Below are 15,001 nucleotides of genomic sequence, written 5' to 3' on the forward strand. Positions count from 1 at the left end.
AAAAACTTATTACTTGTATCAATAATTACAAAGTATAAAATTCTTCAAACTTTCTTATGACCAAGATGTAATAGGACATTATTTTTTACGAGTATCCCATGTTAACATGGGTAAGAGTCCCCAAGCTTTATTTTTAATAATAAGAGCTTAAAAGTACATTGTTAATACCAACATGGTTATTCTGAGTTTCTTCACCTTAAAGCAATCATCATTGCCTTCTCAGAAAGCAGACCTTCCACAGGTGCCTTCTCAGTTTAGATGTGGAGGGAGAAGGATTGAGTAAGCATGCATTAGTTCTCACTATAAAATCCTTGTCAGTGTGATTACTGAAGCTTACCTAAGGAAGCTTACAGAGAAAGAAGATAAAAAGATTGTAGGAACTAAAGTAGTAAACACACCATAAGGGATGTCACTGCTATTTACATCACAGAATTTAAGGTTGGCCCATTCCCTTTGCAAATGCAAGGTGTTCATTATCATTAAATATATGTATTTCCCCAACCCCCAGGTAGGTTTAATGCTTAGTTGTGAAGACCTGATGACCAGACACAAGCAACAAACAAGTTGCTATATAGCCAGCCAAAATATTGATTTCTAAAGATGGAATTTGGAAGAAAAAACAAGCTCCCATTAATTTCAGTAGAGATTTTGCAGTAAGAAATGTTTTTATTACATTATTTAAAACACAGCTCATTTAGATTTCCAGCCTTATTCTCCGTTATCTCAAAGATCTTGTACATACATCATAGTATTCTAACTGGGACAGCCCTCTTTACACCAGTATTACCTTTACCTCTTCCAGATTTAACTTCCAGAAGCAGATCTACACACGTGAAAATGTGAAAGGAAAGGGGACTGAAAACAGTGGTAAATATATTTGTATTAATGAACCCAATCCCCTAGGACTCACTCATTTTAGTTACATGGGGGAAATTACAAAATAGTACTTTAGCACTACACATTTCTAATAAGTGAAATAATTGTATTTGACCTTCAGAAGCCCAAGCTCATAATCATGGCATCTTTCACTGCAATCTTAAAAACTGAGTTAAGGAGATTATGTTTAGAATCTATCCTCCTCCACTGTTGTGTGTGTTTCAAGTATCTTAAGTAACAGTCATGGAAATAAAACATCCTATTAGCGCACTTCAAGCACGATGCTTTGGTAATGGTAAGTGTGGGCAAGCCTTATATAACAGAGCTCACCACACTAGGGGTGGGAAGTTAATATAGAGGGCTTAAACAAAACCTTGGATCACCTAAGCCCCTATGAAAGTTTTCTAACTGTGCTAATCCTCATTTGGTTAACTGTTTCAATTCAACGTTCAGCTATTACTATTAACGTTAAATTCTCATCACTCAACACTAACCAAAAACTTCGTAAAGAGAAGCAAAAGTACTGGTCTCAAGTAAATAAATTACACCGTCAAGTCACAAGAACATGTAATAGCCATCTAGATAACATAAGTCCAGCAGAGTGGCAAATCTGGATCCAATGACAATGGTCAGGTTGGTCATATGGCACATTGATGTGCCTCTGTTGAACTCATCATGGAACTCTCGAAGAAGCAATTCTCTGATGTTTGGTTCTGTTTTATTCTGGTAAATTTGTTACTCTCTAAAGAATTGAGTGATGAATAATGAGGTACAATTCTGTTTGGTCTCATTGTTATGAATCTGAGCTTCGTGCTTCCCATTGGTGTTTCCTATTCTGAAAGGACCCTGTTTATAATGAAATGGAGATTTTTTTCCACCTCTGAGTTAGTTGTCAGAGAGGGCTTATGGCCAAATCTATGACCCATTTTTTGCAGGATATGTCTTCATGACACACTGTCCTCTGCAGACTTTTCAGATTTCTTACCCTTATTTCCCCTCTCCTTCAATTTCCTCACCCAGTTTATAGTTCGCCATGTCTTATTACATGCATTTCTATAAATTACCTTGGATCCTTTCCAGAATGAGACAGGATATAAATAAATGAAAGAATGAATAAAATACTTGCTCCTCCCCTTCTGAGTCTTGTCTACAATTATTATTTTGAATAAAACACTGAATTTGCATGTCATATAAATGCAATGCTATCCTGTGTTGTAGAGAAGACAATGTATTGAGTCACAAATTGCATTTCAGCCTCTAAGACAACATTTCTGTGAGTTAAAGAAAACACATCATTGTATCTATTCAGAGCCAGAGAAACAGATGATCACGAAGTGAGGATTTGTCAAAAGGTCATCAACATAAGGCAGTTAAGAGGAGGTGGTGGTAAACTTGTCAACCCTAGATACAAGGTGCTTTGTCTACAGAATAAATCTGAAGAATCTGGGTGGGTAAGTGGATTGATTCCCAGGTCAATTTTGTCATAGATCTCCTGGAATACATGGAAATTTTTAGTTTCCTTTGTAACCTGTCCTACTTCAGAAACTGTTTAGTAAACCATAGATAAATAAATAAAGTATTAAGTGTAATTTTCATGGACTTATAATTATCTTTTTCCCCCATCGTCAACTATTCCTAGATTTTACTGAGATTAAAAGAAGAAAAACTTAATTTGCCTTAATATTTTTATCTGTTCCTGATTTTCAATACTGTAATATTGAAATAATTACCACTATACCGAGAGATATGATGGAAAGACTTTCATAATAAATCACAACCAACAATTTCCTTGTGATTCAATAATACTGCTTTGCTATTTCCTGTTAATTTAATTGCACCTAAAATAATTATTCTATGTAATGTCTCTCTGACGGCATTTATAAAATAAAGTCTACTCCAGGGCTATTTATCTGATTTGTGTCTGTTTACACATCTAATTTGTTCTCCATACTTTTCATAATGGATATAGGCTACTGAGGAAATAAATTAAAGAGATATTTAAAGCAAATTGATTACTACTATAAAGCTAGTAGTCCGGCTCTAAAAGCCTTGTTTGAGGGAAGTGATTACATTTTTGAATAAAATCTGTATATTACAATTATTTCTATGCTCTATTAATAGCGGAAAAATGTATATTATGTATATTCACATTTATCTTTGAAACCTGTAGGACGGTCCTTACTTAACAAATGTGTCTATCCCCCGTCCCCATTTTTGGTCCCTTCTTTCCCAGCATCACCTATCTTTTATAGCCTAGCCATTATGTCCTCCAAGAAGCCTTTCTTGCTTCATGCCGGTCCCTCTTCGCTCTTAAAGAAGCCAATATCTCTCTACCATCACAAATCCTGTATTGTATTATACCCGTTGTTTACTTAGTTCCCCTCTCAGCCTTCATCATACTTGAAGGTAAGAAAGGTGATAAACTCATCTCCATGTTTTTGGCATCTACCTCATTGTCTGGTACACAATGGGCACTGCTGAAAGTTGGAAATAGATTCAAGTTAATATCACAGTCATTCTGTGATCTTGTCTTGCCAGTAATAGTAACAAATTCACCTCTGATTATATTCAGCCTAAAAGAAGGGCACATTAACCACCGTTACCCTCTCCACCTCCTTAAAACAACTCTGAGAGTAATGCAAGCAACTGTCCTTTTCCCACAGAAGGTCACCCACCCACACAATCACACCAAAGGCACAGAAAAGAGAGGCAGGCAATGTTGCCTTTTGCTGGCATTTCTGATGATCTTCCTGAAGGCCACCCTGCCTCGAGGATAACAGATGATTCTTACTTTCTTGACTGTCACTCAGCTAGTTTTGCACATAATGTATACAAATGACGTGTATGTACTCAACTCCTCTCATCCCTTTCTCCATCACCATGTGATCTGGAGTAAGTCAGCCAACTTCGGGGTCCTTATGTCTTCACCTAAAAATTGGAGGCAATGCCTACTTACTGTTTTGAAAATAAACTCAGAGAATTCATTTGATTCTGTGAAAAGTGTTTAGTTCCCTGAAAAAGGCACTACTAAATTACATTTTTTCCAATTATTAAGAATATGATTATTTATATATATATGTAATTTTTAAAAAGCTTTAATCAAAATAACTTGCGAGGATGTAGCAGGCTCATGAATTGATATATGCTGTGTTGTGTGATACTTTAGTTACACACACCTGTGGCTTGTACTGTTCTAGTGCGATTCCTTCGGAGCACATCAGTGTGCCATGTTTCAGGTGTGTGCTGAAGGACCTCTCAAACAAGGATTTGTAAACAAATTGTACATTAATGACAATTTCTCTAGGATGTCGAAAATATTTTGGCTCAAACGTTGCCGTGATCTTTCCCATGGAAACAACAGTCCCAGATATCACTGTCTCCTCCATTTGTACTGCAACATACTGACTTCCCATGCTCCTCTATCTTGTCTAATATGGGCCAGTCCTTGCAAGCATAGCAATATTTTTGAAAATAGCTAGAGATTAAGCAGTCACAGAAATGAGAGACATTTTTAACTGAAGTGCAGTTACGGCGACCCTAATTCAACTCATAGGTTATAAACATTCTTAGTGTTTAAACCCGTATTTGTAGGAGAAGAGCAGCAGTGTTTTTCTAGAGGTGACTAAAACCAAACCACTGACTCCATGACAAGTAAAATATGCCATAGGATCTCTGATTTTCAATGATCAGCACAAAAAGTAACCTTTCTGAGACCAGACAACAGTATGTCAGCTATCCCTAATTTTGCTAATTTTCTGTTTTTATTCTAGTCAAAGCCTTTGACCTTGACAAGACTTTTCAGCATCTAAGAATGTTTTGTTTTGTTTTTTTTTTTAAAACAAGAGAATACCAGCCTCCACTGATTATTTATTTATTTGAGAGAGAAAGAGAAAGAGTGAATAGGAGCAGGGGGAGGGGCCGAGGGAGAGGGAGAAACAGACTCTCCGCTGAGCAGGGAGCCCAATATGGGGCTCAATCCCAGGACCCTGGGACATGACCTAAGCCAAAGGCAGACAACCTACTGAGCCACCCAGGTGCCCCCAGCCTCCACTGATTCTTAAAAGAAGTATTTCTAATTTAAAATTTCCACAGAATCAAGTCTTTCTTTTCCCATGTAACTTCCACAAATCCTGAGGGAGAATCTAGTTTACCTTAAAAAATCTAGAAATATGACCTTTAAGTATTCCTAGATTATGAGCTTGTCTGTATGTAAATTGGCAGAACTATTATGATTCTTAATTAACTGTGCTAGTAAACACAAATTATAAACACATCCTAACAAAAGTACTTTTTTTTTTTTTTGGAAAATTCTGGTCTATGTTTTTACTAGTAGAAATTATTATATATAGGATTTATATGAATGTATTCAATGTAGAAGTGATCACTTATCTCTAGCTTTTTTGAAATTTTAAATAATTTCAGGAGATTTGCATTATTTTTGCTCCCTCCATAGATTACAATAATATTTCTGGGCCTTCAAGAGGAAAACAGATATAATCACTCTCCAATATTAACAATTCAGCAGGAAAAATAGGCTAATTTTACCAGTCTTATCCACACCTCCTCCTTGATCCATTTCTAATATAGAAATTTTAAAAGATATAAATAACACGTATGTATAAAATAGATCCTCTTGTCATTTTGTTATAAATATATATAAAATATTATATAGTAATATATATCTACATAACTGTACATTTTAATAGGTTTGTATTTTGTCTATTATTTAATATTAATATTTCATTTATTAACTTTATTTCTACTTATTTATTACATCTATACAAAGACTTGGGACAAACCACACTTTCTAAGACAAAGAAAATATATTTTTTAAAAGATTTTATTTATTTATTTGAGAGAGAGAGAGAGCAAGCACGAGTGGTGGTGGAGAGGGAAGGGGCAGAGGGAGAGGAGACCCCCTGCTGAGCAGGGAGCCCAACACAGGGCTAGATCTCAGGTCATGACCTGGCCAAAGGCAGACGCTTAGACAACTGAGCCACCCAGGTGCCCCAAGACAAAGACAATATTTTTTATGTTGTTTACACTGATATAGAAAATGATATATACCATAATAAAGAAAACATTATATATGATGATTTATCACATTTAAGCCCAAACCGTATGCCTATATAGGCACGCCAATTTTTTTACACTTGATCTTAGCCAAAAGGCCGAGAAGCGATTGGCACGCCAATTTTTTTAAACACAGGGTATAGACATATTTTTAAAGTATATTTATAAATGTTACATTATTTAAATTCCATGTGTATGTATTAGATATAATGTCAATTTTAACCACACATAAAGTCTACCCTTTTTTTTCATAATTACCTTTAATTCTTTTCCATTTCCTCTAATAAACTTAATGCACCAAAATATCATCAAGCAAAACTTTCTCAAATTAAAATTTGCTTAAAGAGGAAGCAAATTGCACATGACAAAAATTCTTAATATAAAATCAGTTCTACCTAGCAATAGTTTCACAAATGCAATTTAATTCGTTGAAAGGTAGGATGAAGTTTCTTTAGCTAGCCAGGATCTTTGGATATTTTTCTAGGATTACATTAATTAAAAAGTTAATTGAGAGGGGCACCTGGGTGGCTCCGTCGGTTAAGCATCTGTCTTTGGGCTCAGGTCATGATCCCAGGGTTCTGGGATCAAGCCCTGCATTGGGCTCCCTGCTCAGCGAAGAGCCTGCTTCTCCCTCTCCCTCTGCCACTCATCCTGCTTGTGTCCTCTCACTCTTTCTCTCTCTCCAATAAATAAAATCTTTAAAAAAAAGTTAACTGAGATAACGTCTGAAGTTAAGATATCCTCCAATTTCATGAACTTTTAAATATTTATGTCATCCATGTCACATACTTTTTCCTCTGTATTTTCAAAGTGAGTGAATTCTAGTTTTTAACTTGAATGCTAATCTCTAGAAAGGTAGATCTGTGTGATGCACTAACCTATTCCTGAAATTTAAACTATCAGCCAATGAATGTTATTGTTCAGAGTAATGAGAATAATAATAATTAGCATTATAATAAGCAAAACAACAACAACAAAATACCAGAAGCAGGATTAGCATAAATAATGGCCAAAAGATCAGTTTTATATTTTTTATTTAATTTTTAAATTTCTTTCAAAAGATCTAAGTTTTAAAAAATGAGATATTAAATCTCTATTCTTGCACCTTTTTCTTCTTTTGCTGTCTTGGTCTATAGCCATATAAATGCAATTCAAATAATTACTTCCTTTCCAACATATTAATAATAGACACCTTCATTCAAGAATTTTAAAATATATATACTTCAGTTATAAGAAGAGAACTCCAATTCATAGTTCTAAGAAATTTTATTTTAGTAATGCATCAGATACTTTTATAAGTTGTTCATTTATATACCGGTATATTTTCTGGGCTAGCCACTGAATATAGATTACTACTTATGTTTATATTTTACTTTTCACTCAAACTTGCCTGAGTTCGTAAATAAATCCATCTACTCATCTATCTAGATTTCATATTCTATTGCTAGTTTTGTTTAGTCTCTGTAAGCCTTGACTACCACTGTATGTTATTAAGAGATAACAGTATCATCTTGTCTTGCTTTTTCACAACGATGAAGACTGGAACATAGGGACTCTATCACTTTTCTACCAAGTTCATTTTTTAATAAAAAGCACAAGGAAAAAATTCTGACAGGAGTTACATACACACACCACTGCCTGTCTGCCTGTCTCTCTCTGTCTCACACACACACAAATCACTGTCTATTTCTCTCTCTCTCTCTCTCACACACACACACCACACTCTCTCTCTCATACACACACACACACACACCACTGCCTATTTGTCTCTCACACATGCACACACCACACTCTGTCTCTCTCATACACACACACACTGCTGTCTGTCTGTCTCTCTCTCTCTCATATACACACACACTTATACAACACACGACTCCCAGCCCAAAGTAGCAAAAGTTGGCAAGTTTCACACTACAGTGCACTGCTACCCAAGGTTAGGGTCTTTCATTGGCAAACAATCCCTTCTTTGCCTCTGGCATATTCTGTCCACTCTGTGTGTCTGGGGCACCACTTCCCACAGTCATGCCAGAGTTGCCAACAGACATCATAAATGTTCTAGCTCTCTTGCCAAACTTGCTTGTAAAGCCAGCTACCAATTTCCATACTCTCCCTGGCCACCAGCTCCCATATTGTCCATGATCTTCCTGACACACTGAGGGACTCCATAAGGGCAACAAGGATCAACTGCTAAAGGTGAGTCCCAAATAGGAGGAGATTAAAATATATTTGCTATTGAAATTCTTTCAAGCATATGGTTAAAATGGAGAGCTTTCTTTGGTCAGTTTCAAAGTTTTACATTTAGTAGACTCACAAAGAAAAAAAAGTGTGCATCCAGTATAAAGTTATGTAAATTACTGCAGTTGTAGTTTTTGAACAACATGTACAGACAATTAGGATCATTCATGTCCAAAAAGCAGTAATTCCAGATCCCACCAAATTGCCTAGAATATTTATCTCAAATAAAACCAAGTAATTAAAAAATTTACTTTATTTTGTGCTGTGTAGGTAGACCAGGCACTGTTAGTAAAAAATGTACGTTACAAATTTTAAAAAATAATCACCCCACTTTGGTGAAATTGCACATTTAGAGTTGACATAGTTTACTGTAATCCCTGACTTAGATCTCATTTGGTAGCTCAGAACTTTCAGATTTGAAAGAATTTCACCACTGGAGATTGTGTGCTTATTTCTATATTAATAGAAACGTAATAACTACTTATTGCCATTCAAGATTTAAAAGATTTTCTTTGAATTCCTACATTATTACCCTTTTCACTTCTCGAAATGAAAATTATTTTCTTACACTATCTATGGAGAAGAAAATTTTTTAAGTATTTTGAGAGGCTTTACTAATTCTTTATGTTCTTGAGGCATGTTCATTTTATGATAATGGCTTTAATGACGTGAATATAGGGATGCCTGGGTGGCTTAGTCGTTTAAGCATCCGCCTTCAGGTCAGGTCATGATTCCAGGGTCCTGGAATCGAGCCCCGCATCAGGATCTTTGCTCAGTAGGGATCTTGGTTCTCCCTCTCCCCCTGCCTGATGCTCCCCCTGCTTGTATGCTCACTCTCTCTCTGTCAAATAAATAAATTAAATATTAAAAAAAATCTGAATATCTTCAAATAAAATTTTCAATAGATTTTCTTTCAATAGAATCAACAGATTCAATCTTCTTCAAATAAAATATCTTCTAATAAAAAAAATGTGAGTATCTTCCATTAAAATATGGAAATAGAATAACCCACCTCATGAAAGTATTTTTTTGTGTGTTAGAAGCTTGAATAAATTAATATATTTTTTAATCAAACTAGACTCCAGGAGACTATGAAGCAAAATTTCAGAATCACTGGGTTCCTAAAAGATACAAATCTAAGACATTAATCAAGGAATTAAAGGTACTCAGTGAATTCCGGTTTGGGTTGCTTAGACAGGATAATACTTATGTATAGAAGCTCTTACTTTTTAATAATAAGCATAGAAGAAACTTTGCCCTTAAAATATAGTATAAATATCTGTGAATTTTCTAGTGGAAATGAAAGAAATAATCTATGCAACACGTTAAAAATAACGTCTGCCTTACAATTTTTACTTTTGGGATCTACTGACTTTGGGTAAACCAGTAGGCCTTCTAGTAAAATTTTTTTCACCCCACAAAACCATAAAATGTATTTTCCTATTCACTTCCCAAAACAGGCTGAGCTGATTAATTTGAACTGTTCTGAACAGAACACCAGAAATTTGTTTTGGGTTCTTGGAAGAAAAATAGTATCTTAGAAAATGGCCAAAAATGCAGCCCTAATCTCCATAAATGTTAAAATTAATTTTAGAGGTTAAAATATAAGTTTATAATACATACATTCCATTGACTTATTCGTTTAAACTATTCTCTAAAATATACAAATGTATTAGCATGTAATCTAAAGTACATGTATAAATGACTTTTTCCACATATTAAATATCTTATTCTATACTTTTAGGAAAAATAACACTAAAGAACCACTTAAATAATAATGTCATTAGATGGACAATGTGAATGTGTGAAGATTTAAATGTAAGGTTATTTTTCTATAAATCTAAATAAACATTCCCACTGTGAATTCACTTAAGACATAAATGATAGGGAAAATGGCATTTCAGAAATTTCTTGTTTGTATGTTTGTTTATCTATGTACAAAATTACAAACTGAAGCAAAAAATGTTAATAAGATTTTATCTCTATTCTAGAGTTATAATTGTAGAATACTACTAGTAAACCAAACAATTGAAGTAGCATAATCTATGAATATTCATGTATTTTCATATGTTTTCATGTATATGTCAATCTGGATATTCGGAAAATTTGGTTTCTGGAAAATGTTGTCAATAATTCTGCAACACCCCTTAGCATAGTAAACACAATTGAAATGAATACACACCATTTGTATTACAACTATATGTATATAATCAACCTGAAAATCCAAAACTGCATATTTTGACACCCTTAGATACTTTATATAATAAATACTTATCATAAGAGAAATTGTGATACCAAAAATTTATCTGGTTCTTTTTAAGGACCTTATTTACTAGTCATAAAATAGTTATTGAGTATTTCCTTTAACTGAACCTCACTGCCAAATAATTACATTTAATCTGTTTAAATATTCACATAGAACAGATGAGAAAAATGAAAAAGAACAGTTTATCCTCAGATATTCTTTGAGGGTGTCAAATCAGTGCAATGCCACTGGAGAAAATGCTGCTGATTTTCAGTAACTTAACTCATAATGTAAACTACATTATCTGGTTTAAACTAAAATGCAAAAATTATTCCAAGTACTATGAAATGTACACACAAAAGAAAGTTGTGTATTCTATATCTAATAAAGTGGATAATTGAGGCAATGACTTAGATAATTCAAATATACAAATATACTTGTATATTTCAAATAAAACTATTTTTAAGGCTTAGTTTCCCCTTTTCAACTTGTAGGCACAGATGCAAGTTAGAAGTTATGAGTACCAGGGGTGCCTGGGTGGCTCAGTCGTTAAGCGTCTGCCTTTGGCTCAGGGCGTGATCCCAGAGTTCTGGGATCGAGCCCCAAACCAGGCTTCTCCACGAGGAACCTGCTTCTTCCTCTCCCACTCCCCCTGCCTGTGTTCCCTCTCTCACTGGCTGTCTCTCTCTATCAAATAAATAAAATCTTAAAAAAAAAAAAAAAGAAGTTATGAGTACCAAAATACATACCCAAGCAGGCTGGAACTAAGAATATCATAACTGAACATTAGAGCTTAAATATAAAAATTAGAGTAGAAATGCTTGATGGGGAGCAGCAAATCAAATTTTTGGACATAAAACACCATGTAGGGAACTCAGCTCTCACCCACAGCAGTCAGTCATTTGGTCAAAAATTTTTAAAAAATATATAAACAACACCAAGCACTCAAATATATATGAACATTTACCAAACCTAAGTTGTTATTGGGAGTGACAATATTCTATTTGCCTTAATTTTTCTCCAGATCAGCAACTATAAAATTTTCCTTTCTAAACATGATTTGAAAGCAACATGAATAAATGGCTACAATATATTTTTGTCTTGTTTTAAATTCTCTCAGGTTATGTCCACAATAGTCATCATCAAATGCTAAAGGTAAGAACTTATGTTTCAAAGAAAAGATCTGGAATTCTGAGTACCATGTTCCATTCTTACTATAAAGGATGATGGTAGATAAAAGCCGTGCTCGAAAGATAACTGGAGGAATAAGCAGTAGTTTGGTTTGAAAACCAATGACTACTTAATAGACATGTAAAATGGACAGGTCATTTCCACATTTTGAACCTTAATTTTCATAACTGGGAAAAGAACAATAATAATATTTCCTACTGGGATTTTTTTTTTTTTTTAGAATTGAGAGGAAATATGTAAAATTGCTTGGGATATCAAATTAAATTTAAAAATCTTACAATGAATGATCTTGAAATCGAATTACCAAGCTCTTCTGTAAGTGCAATTTATATAACAAAAAGATTGTACACACCACATTGTCTCTTTCTTATTCATTTTCGCTCTCTCTTTATGACAAGCCAATTTCAATGAAATATTAAAATTGTTACAAAGTAAAGGTATTTGGCAAATTCATGTCTGTAGTGAACTTCTCACTTGCTAAATTTTAATAAACTATTTTTTCCAGGACGTAGTTGTCACTAAGCTTAGTTTTATGTGTATTTGGAATACTAGCAGGTGATTTACAAACACGATACAGCTATACAAAACACATAGGTTACACAAAATCTCAAACTGTCTTGGTGTTTAGAATCAGAGAGAAAATAATGGGTGATGATTGCCTATCAATACTCTTGCATAAATGATCAGCATCTTTATTATCAGAACGTCTTCATCACTCACAATTAGAAGTTTCATTTAACTGGAAGACTTTTATAGCCGGCTCTGTAGAATTTTCCCCCAAAACTCTCAGTGAGTAATCACATATACTTCTATTGTGTCAAAGAGATCTTTTAATTAGAAGATTCTCCAATTTAGGCCTTTGATTTATACTCCAGCGTCTCTACAGTTCACTCACCTCCTATTTCTAATAGCCTGATACACATTCTCCATTGTGATATGTAACTTCAAAAAGGGGAATTGGGTGTGAAAAAAAGAAAAGGAAATACAGTGAATGACAAAAGCAATCTTGGGGGAGATAAAGAGAACCAGGGTAAAATCTAGCCAGGTCTTGAAAACATCTGTGTCCGTTAGGAAGATACAGCTGGGTTTTGTAGACGAAAACACAACAGACTTGGGTTGATGTGATCTGCAATGTTTCTGTTCCTCTGGCATGAGGTCATCATGAGTTGTAGTATTGTCTGATTGAGAACATCCACTAGGTTTATATTTGGGAGCCTCTCATCAAAAATAAACAAAAGCTTCATCAAAATAAAGAGCTTCTACACAGCAAAGGAAACAATCAACAAAACTAAAAGGTAACTATGGAATGGGAGAAGATATTTGCAAATGGCGTATCTGATAACGGGTTAGTATCCAAAATATATAAGGAACTTTATAAAACTCAACACCCCAAAAATGAATAATCCAGTTAAAAAAATGGGCAGAAGACATGAATAGAGGTTTTTCCAAAGAAGACATAAAGATGGCCAACAGACACATGAAAAGATGCTCAACATCACTCATCATCAAGGAAATACAAATCAAAACTACAATGAGATATTACCTCGCACCTGTCAGAATGGCTAAAATCAACAACACAAAAAACAACAGGTGTTGATAAGGATGTAAAGAAAGGGGAACCCTCTCGCATGTTGGTGGGCATGCCAACTGGTGCAGCCACTTGGGAAAACAGTATGGACTTTACTCAAAAAGTCAAGAATAGAACTCCCCTATGATCCAGCAATTGCACTAGGAGATATTTACCCAAAGAATACAAAAATATTAATTCAAAGGATACATGCACCTGGATGTTTACTGCAGCATTATCTAAAATAATGCACAAACCATGAAGAGAATCTGGAGAAGAAACTTAACCTCAATTCATTTATCAGCAAAATCAGGATGATAGTAAGTAATTAATGCTTATGCTATATAATTCTTATAAGGATCAAATGAGAAAGTGTGTGAAAAAGCACTCTGTAAACTGCAAAGCATGCATATTCAAAATGTAACTTAGTTGTTTTTCATGGCAAGGGTTTTATTATTTTTTTTATTGCCCTTGCTACCAACTTAACACAGTTTCATTACTATTCCAATAGCTTCCTTAACCTCAAGCTGATTTTTGCACTTCTGTCTCTCCCTGATTCCAGTTCATCCTACAGATATTTTCCCATAGCACTAATCATGCTAAAATGTCCTTGGTTCATGATTCAGGAACAAAATCTTTTAATGACTCCAAAGGTCCAATGGAATTCACTACATAATCTCGACTCTCAGAGGCCTTCCGTCAGATGGTCTTGATCTGCCTTCAGGTATCTGTATTTCCTATTAATTCCCTCTAATACATTATAACCTTCTCACAACCACAAGCCTGAAACAAAACACTTCACTTATTGGGTTCACAAAATCCCTTCTTTTAAAATTCCCACTCTCAGGGGAATCACCCATCATAGTTTGTCATGAGCACATCTGGGTACTTCCACTCAAGTAAGAACTTACCTTTCTCTGAAATTTAACAACATATTACACCCTTCTCAAGAAACATGCTCTGCATACTCTGTTGCTCCTGGGATTGTACTGTACACTCTGCAAGACCATTTCCTTCTTCAATCCATGAGCTGTGTGTCAATCATCTTTTAATTACCCAGCAATAACTAGTATAGAGACTGAACTTCAAAGACGCTCAAAAAACATTTGTTCAATTTAATTATATTGATCTTCACTTCCTAATCTCAAAAAACCAAAAAAATAATGGTTTCATCAACTAAGGTTTTTTATTTTCCTGTTCTAGAGTAAGTTTCTGACAATTGTTCTCAACCCAAATCTGCATTACCATGACCTGGGGAGTTTTTTTCAAAAAATTCACGTTTAGACCATGTTCCAAGCCTACTGCAGCTGTATCTGGAGAGGTATTATAGTAAGAAAAAGGCCCCAAAAGTGCTTCTCATGGACACACCCACTGCTGCAAATGGTCCACAATGTTTCTGGCAATAAGTGAAAAAAATATATTTTATTCTTGATTACAGGAAAAGGTCAAGGTTTTCTATTTCACAGAATGGAGATGACACTTAAAATCATTATAGAGATGTGCAAAATATTCTTCAACATAAGAAAAGGGGAAATCCTGTTGAACATGAATCAAAAATCTTTTGGGATACAATTGATAAAACCACCTGAAGTCACAAGTATGTTAATCAAGACAACATTTTACCCAGTATCTAGTGGCTAAAAACAATTACCACGAACGGGGAAAGAGGTAAGCCTTTGTGTTTTTCTCTTGGAAAACTCAACAAATATCTCATGCATGTTATAACATAAATAAGCTGTATTTTTTTTTCAGACTAAAATTACAAACTGTGCAATAGTCTGAAGGGTGGCATGAGATGATAATAAAAGTAACAA

The 15,001-nt window shown here is 34.5% G+C and overlaps 1 protein-coding gene across 2 annotated transcripts in view; it reads right to left on the reverse strand.

Annotated features, from left to right (window-relative positions):
• CPNE8 (copine 8) overlaps window positions 1–15,001 on the reverse strand; it is a 211,950-nt gene that overhangs the window by 67,236 nt on the left and 129,713 nt on the right. The window lies entirely within an intron of this gene.

This window comes from Ursus arctos, unplaced genomic scaffold, assembly GCF_023065955.2.
Source record: "Ursus arctos isolate Adak ecotype North America unplaced genomic scaffold, UrsArc2.0 scaffold_26, whole genome shotgun sequence".
Lineage (NCBI taxonomy): Eukaryota > Metazoa > Chordata > Mammalia > Carnivora > Ursidae > Ursus > Ursus arctos.